Raw genomic sequence first — 7,959 nt, forward strand, 5'->3', positions numbered from 1 at the left:
ATATTTCTTTAAAAATATAGGTGTTTTGAGGTCAGACTCATACATAGAAAACATTAACTCTCTTACATTTTTCTTATATCAGACTTCCAGTAACAATCACAATTTGCTGCACAGTCTTAAAAAAAAGCAAAAAATAATAAAATAAAAATTTGTTATGGCCATGAAAATATTAGATATGATTGCCACACCATATAAAAGAGCACTAATTAAAAAAAAAATTCTTTGTCTGGTTCACTGAATGTTCCTTTTATCAAAATCAAAGCTTATCATTTACCTTTGAAATGCAAATCTTCCTGAGAGATGCAATTATTGACTGAACAATCATTTTCACAGTTTGAATTTTCAGTCATAGGAATACAGAAGTTAAGGCACTGCAGTGGGGGTGGGGGCTTAAAATAAGGAGTTATCCAGGGAGGTCAAAGACACTTTTTATGTTTGTAGCTTTTCCTTTGACCAGCTTACCCTGTGAGATTAAAGGTGAGGTAATAGCAACTTCTCAAAGTCTCCTTTAGGAATATGGTCAACTTTCTTTCTCTCTCTCTGTAATGGAAAACTAATTGTTCTAATTTACACTGCATTTGTTTTGTTCCAATAACCCTAATATCATTTGAGGAGAGAGAAATTATTAACATTCATGAGATGAATTCATTACTCAGTGTTAACTTGTCTCTTTACCTCCTCCAATATCCAAAGTATAGCTCTCAATCCCACATGAAGCAGAAAATAATTGGATACTTGGAACTAACCAAACAAAAGAATAGTGTTATGAAGAATCAATTTGCCAGACTGTTACAATAATGAAGTAGCTATAGTCTCTCATTTGAAATATCATAAGCTTGAAAAAGAGCAATCTAGTATTCCTAGATCACTACATCTTTTAATACCAAGTTGTACTAATACAGAATCACAGCTGTTGAACAAAATGAAAGTCATACTGGATGCTTGAAAACAAAGAAGACCCTACTGATTGCTTAAATAATGTTCTTACTTTTCACATAGCCATCTGCTTCATATCCAACCCTTAGCAACTTTATACTTTTTATTTGATTTTAAACCTTCTTGTCATAATATAAAAATCCATTAAAATAATTTTATGGTACTTGATGTATAGCTCTTTAAATGAAAGAAGATGGATTTTTCCCCCATTGGCTCACTCATAATATTTGGTATCTAGAAATGATCCTGTGAGTTATCATTATGAGTTCAAACCAGTGATATTATTGAATGACTTTCATGATAAATAAGAATATATTGTTCTAGTCCAAGACAATTTAGGAGGTCAGAAGCACAGGTTTGTCATACCTGCATTTAGGCTTACTTATACAACCTGTAACAACAAAACCAGTGGTGGACCATAGAGAGCGCTATGACAGAAGTAGAAGCAACTTCAGGAGCTCTCAATCTATAGATGGTAAGGAAATTGGACAACCAGTGACAAAGAGGCTAGAAGGGATCCTGAGCTGGCATTAGGGATAGGACAAGGCATTGTGTGGCAACACAACAATCTATACACAGTTCTGGGTCACATTTCTAGGATAGAGAGTAGTAGTTGTTACTCCAGTGGAGAAGAACTAGGTCTTGGTTAATAAGCAGAATGTAGTACAGGAGAGTGGTGAACACAAATCTCCCCAGATCACTTCTAAGCACTGAAAATTTTGAAACCTCCAGAAGTACCTCTTAAAAAAGCAGTCTGAGAAATGCCTGAATCTCAGGATAGTTCTTCTTACCCCAAAGATGATAAAACCCAAATTAATTTTTTAAATATTTTATTTTCATAATTATATGCAATAACAATTTTCAATTGTTTCAAGGGTGTTTATCCTCTCCCCCTCCTGAGGAGCTTTACCTGTCTATTAAACATCCTGACATAATAGAGTTGCTCCACATTGTGTCGGTGAACTTTCAGTACATCAATAAAAGTGAAGAATTGAGAAAACCACGGAATTGAGAAAACCGTGGGAGAATGGAGAAGGAGAAACCACAAGAGAAGGAAGAAAGAAGTCAGGATAGAGAACAGGCAGGTGAGGGAAGGAATGAGGAAGAAATGTGCAGGATAGGCACCACATGGTCAGGTTACTCATAGGAATGTTGTCTACCCTTACAATAAACTTTGTGAAATATATGTCTGGGGAGAAATATTATTTTTAACTATTATACAATATATGTTTTCTGAAATTATAAGATTCAAATAGTGTCCCTCCATTCTCTCCTCACTTCTAGAGTTGGTAAGCAAATTGATCTTGGTTATACATTTCTGATTATGCAAAAAACAATTACATATTGGTCATTGTAGTGAATGTAAAATTGAAAATCTGTTACCCTAAAAAAAGAACTATATATCCTGAGAGCCCACTGACTTCCTGTCATTACATATTTCCTGTAGACAGAGGTTAAAGGGAGTGGCCCTTGAGGGTCCTCTCTCTTTTTGGCATGATGTAGCATCGGCAGTGATGGTGGTTAGGTGGAAAAATTTTGAAAATGGCTAACCAGCCATTGGTTTTTATTTTGTATCCTCTTTATTCCTTGATTTCTAATGATCTTTAATAAACCTCTATAAATTATAATATTTTATTTTTAGATATTATAATTTAATTTTTACAGTTGGTGACCAGAAGGGATGAGAAAAAACTCTCATTTTTAAAGATAGCCTAGATAATTTTTTTAAGACATATTTCTCCTGCCAAGGCTTTTCACCTACCCCACCCACCCATATACCCTCAAAAACTGGGAAAGAACTCAAACCTTCTTTGGAGTTGCTGCATTTTTCTTTCCCTACTTTTTGACCATTATCCTTCCCTATGGGCCTGGCTGTTTTCAGTTTGAGAACTATTGCCCATCTGCTTGAATTTCTCAATTTCTTGCTGTTGACACTAGTATTGCTGATACTGCTTCCTCCAGACCCTGAACCCGATCACTCATCTGGCCAGGACCCAGCCCCAGCCACCAGCTTCCAGAAATCCTCCTCCTGATCTCTGGCTCTGCTCCTAAAATCGGCCTCTGACCAGACCCTGACCCCTAGCCTTGTTGCTGATTGCTGTCACCAAGAAGCTAGGAGGTAGGGCAGATGGTAAAAAACCGGGGTGTTCTTTCCTTAGGTAACAATTATCCTCCATGTGGCAGGGGGCCTGGGAGGGGGGGAAGAGGAGAAGGAAGAGACTCTTCTAAACAGGAAGTTGATTAAAAGCATGACATATTCTATGAAAGAGAAGTGCACTAACTATTTCAAACAGCTTCTAGCTTTAGGGTGTTTTTTCATGAGTTCACTGATTCTTTTACTTATCTTATCTGAGATTCAGGGGAGAAATTCATCTTCCTGCAATTCTTTGCCATGTGGATCTGTCCAGTTAGAGATTTCTAAAACCCATGTTCTTCCTTGCTATGGGGGAACCCACAGTACTGACAGAAGGAATCTCAATAGATTAAAAAAAAAGAAACTTTAAAGAGACTGCAGGTGAAGTTTTTAAGTCTTTTCAGACACCAATGTTTTATAAAAGTATCTGTATTTTATTGTATTTTGCTGATTGCTTTGCTTAAGATTTAATTCTGTTGTTTTAAGTTCATATATTAATGTATTTGATATTGTTCTATTAAACTGAATCATTTTAATCTACCATGTTTTAACTATTAGATGTATTCTGTTATCTTTCCCCTATGGCTTCTGAACAAAATATTGTAAAATATTATAAAAACCCATAAACAGTTTTGTTCCAGTTTTCATTTGTTAATTTTCACATAGATGATAGATGGACTCAACCTGGTTAACAACCTTTAGAGATTTTAATGAACTGAAAATTTAATGGTGATTCTAAAGTATCTTCAAAAATATGAATGGATAAGGTTTTTTTTAAGATTTATGTTTTAAATAATGCTGTATTAAAGGTAGAGAAACAAAGAAATGTTCCTACCAAGGTGTTTATATGAATGAGGAAGCCACAAAAAGAACTCCTGAAAAACCTCTTCAAGTTAATTTATTTCCACAAGAACAATCTAGATTTCTTGGTGATATTCTAGACCCAAATATGTTTTAATTTTTTAAATTATATTTGCCAAGGTTGAAAAATTTGCTATGTCCATAAAAATTGTGACAAATATCCATCAGTTAATAGGTTTTCTTTTGTTTTTTTTTCATACAACATATGAAATATAAGTTTATTTATGGGTTTATTTGCTATTGTAATTGAATGGGTTATTATAACTTTGGGGATATTGATATTTTTTGAATGTACATCACATGCTGTACTACTGTTCTTTATGAAAAACTGTTACTTTGTGAATATCATTTGTTTTGCACTCACAGTAGATCAATAATGGCCAGGGTTAAAAGGAAATGGTTCTCATTTTTGGTGAGAAACCTTTGTACTGTACATTTCCTTAACTTATACAGTGTGTCAATGATTATAAGTGATATATTTTTGAATTTTAAAACTCTTTTATTATTGTTTTTCTTGCATGTGCAATAAACTATTTCAGTTTTATTTTTCTCTCCTTTTTGTATTTGAAGCACATGTCACTACTATTGAGAATATTTTCTTTAACTTTTTTTTTATTTTGCAGCAATATAACTTTAAAATATATTTGCTATAATATCAATGCATACCCAAAAAGCTTTAGACTATAAAAATTATGTCACTGATTATTTAAAAAAAATTATGGGATTTTGCTTAATTATCTGTCTGATTCCAGAAGGAAGGAATACAAAAAGAGCCATTGCACATCGTCAAAGAAGCACAAAGCTACTTGCATAGTGTCAAAAGAGCACAAGGTCAAAGTGACCAAACCAATCCTATGTGGACTGATAACATTCCATGAAAAGAGCTCAAGGACTTGATCATGTATGAGACTTGAGGTTGAGGCTAATGTATTAAATGCAGGACTTCCTTGTAACATACACTCTATATGAATACATAACATCAATTTTTCTGGCTCTAGTATCCCTGAGAAAATACGTAAAATTAGACCAGGGAATGACACTTTCCTATCAGTCCCCTTTTTCTCTCTTAGAGTACAGCAATTTCTTGTAGTCTTGGCTGAAAATGGGTGAGTGAAATAATAATACATAATACATTTTGTCCTACAGACTTGTGGGATAGACATTTATTTTAATTGGGCCCTTAATTCAAGGACCTGTTATGGGTTTATTTTCCTTTGCTTAGAAATGTTTAAACATAAGGCTTTGACAGTCTATATTTCATCCTCAAATTATTTTCTCTTTTATTTGGATTTTTTTTATATTTTTTTATTTCTCTTGACAATTGATTAATACATCTCATAACACAGCCATGCATTCATAGTGATCTCTGTGTTTTCCAATATAATCTTCAGGAGAGTGTAAAATTATTTTTAAATTGAAAATTTTAAATTATTTTTGAGAGTAATTTTAGGTTAAGAAAATTGCTACTTCTCCAAATCCAGAAAGTGAATTGTTTGGAGAAGGCACCATGAAGATGTTTCAACAGACCACACCCTGCACCAGAAGATCCAGAGTGAATTTTGGGCTGTGGTGATTTGAATTGTGTGTGGTTTAATTCCTTTGTTTCATATGAATTTGCTTATGCCAAAGGAGACTACCCCCAACTGACTTTTTTTCAATGCATCAATAATCATGGGTTTTGTTCTCTTTTCCTCTTAAATTCAAATTATTATAATTTCAAAGCTGGTATGTTTATAAGACCCATCAGAGAGACTAGTTTTCCTCCACTCTCAGGGGGGTAATTTATAATTGAAAAATATGTTATCCTAAAAAAAGAACTACTGAATTCCTGTCATTATGTACAGAGGTTAAAGGGAGTGAGAGTTGAGGCTTCTTCTCTCCTTTTGGCATGATGTAGCATCAGCAGTGATGGTGGTAAGGTAGGGAAATTTTGAAAATGACTAGCCAACCATAGACACATGGTTTTTATTTTGCATCCTCTTTATTCCTTGATTTCTAATGGTCTTTAATAAAACTCTATAAAATATAATATTTTTATCATTAGATATAATAAATTAATTTATATGGAGAGAATACTCATATAAAACCAAATCCCCCAAATAAAAAAAATAAACTAAAGTGAAAAATAGTATGCTTTTATCTATATTCCAATTCCAGTAATAATTTCTCTTGTGGTGGATAGCATTCTATATCATAAATCTTTCAAAACTTTCCTGGATCATTTTATTGCTGAGCATACCAAAGTTTTTCACAATTTATCATTATGAACTATTGCTGTTTTTGTTTACAATGTTCTCTTGGTTCTGCTTACTTAACTCTGCATCATTTCCTGTAGCTCTTTCTATATTTTCTGAAGTCATCCTACTCATCATTTCTTACAACACAATAGCATTTCATCACAAATATATACTATGATTTGTTCAGCCATTCCCCAACTGATGGCCATCCCTTCAATTTTCAATTCTTTGCAATTCCCCCCAAAATATGCTATACATATTTTTATACTAATAGAACCTTTTATCCTTTTCTTGATTTTGTTGGTATACAAATTTATTACTAGTATTACTGGATCAAAGTGTATATGAAGTTTTAAAGTTCTTTGTGCATAGTTCCAAATTGCCCAGCAGAATTGTTGGATCACCACTCCATCAGCAATGCATTAGTGTCCTATTTTAACATACCCCCTCTAACATTTAACATTTTTCTTTAACTGTCATATTGGCCAATCTAATAGGTAGGAAGTGGTACCTCAGACTTTTAAAATTTTCATTTCTGTAATGAAGAATGCTTTAGAACATATTCTCACATGATTATTGATAGCTTTGATTTCTTAATCTGGAAAAAAACAATTATATATATATATAATATACATATATATATATTCACCATTTGTCAACTGTGGAATGACATATTTTTATAATATTCAATTCAATATATATTTGAGAAATTAGACCTTTATCAGAGAAATTTGCTATAATTTCTGCCTCCTTCCCATTTGTTGTTTTCCTTCTAATCTTGGTTACAATGGTTTTGATTGTTAAAAAAAAAACATGTTCAATTTAATATAATCAAAATTATTCATTTTACATCTCACAATGTTTTTATGTCTTTTTTGGTCAAGAATTCTTCACTTTATCATAGATCTGATAGGTAAACTATTACATGTTCCTGTAATTTACTTATGATATCACCATTTATGTCTAAATCATATACTGATTTTGACCTTACCTTGCTATAGGGTCATGTAGCAAACCTATGGCACATGTGTCAGAGGGAGTACTCAGAGTAAAAATAAGTAAACATTTAAAGTTTGTGAAAAGAACACAAAAGCCAGCAAATGATACACAAGGGCTAAAAATGGAACTTTGACCCTCAAATAGTCTATGACCAAATACTTAATTCAAATTTTAAAATAAGGTATCATAAACAGCTTATATAAGTAAAAGAAAAAAAATTACTACTTCTCCAGTATAAAGGACAAAATGTGTTGAATGAATTTTATAGTTCATGGAGTGTGGCACTAATACCTGAGGTGAGGGAGGTATACTTGTATATTACTTCATGGGAGAATAGAGCATTTAATGAAAGAGAACTTTAAATAATTCCTAATGAAAAATATTAGAGCTGAATAGAAAAATCTGACTTTCAAATACAAGTCTCAAGAAAAGCACAAAAAGTTAATAGGAAAGATAAGTCCTACTTTTGATGAAGGACAGGAGAGAGAAGAAACAGAAGAAATTATGATAGAAGGAAATACATTCATAATTGAATAGCACTCATAACTGAATGTGAATTGGATGAATTCTTTCATAAAATGAAAGTGGATAACATAATGAATTAGAAACCAGAAGTCAATGAAATACACTTTACAATATATACACTTGAAAATGGAAGACATACACAGGGTTAAAGTCAGGGGATGGAGAAAAATCTAGTAGGTTTATGCTGAGGTAAAAAAGAAAAAAAAAGCAGTGGTAGGAATCAAGATCTCAAACAAAGTAAAAATGAAAATAGACCCAATTAAAGGA

The sequence above is a fragment of the Monodelphis domestica genome, chromosome 3, assembly GCF_027887165.1.
Source record: "Monodelphis domestica isolate mMonDom1 chromosome 3, mMonDom1.pri, whole genome shotgun sequence".
Lineage (NCBI taxonomy): Eukaryota > Metazoa > Chordata > Mammalia > Didelphimorphia > Didelphidae > Monodelphis > Monodelphis domestica.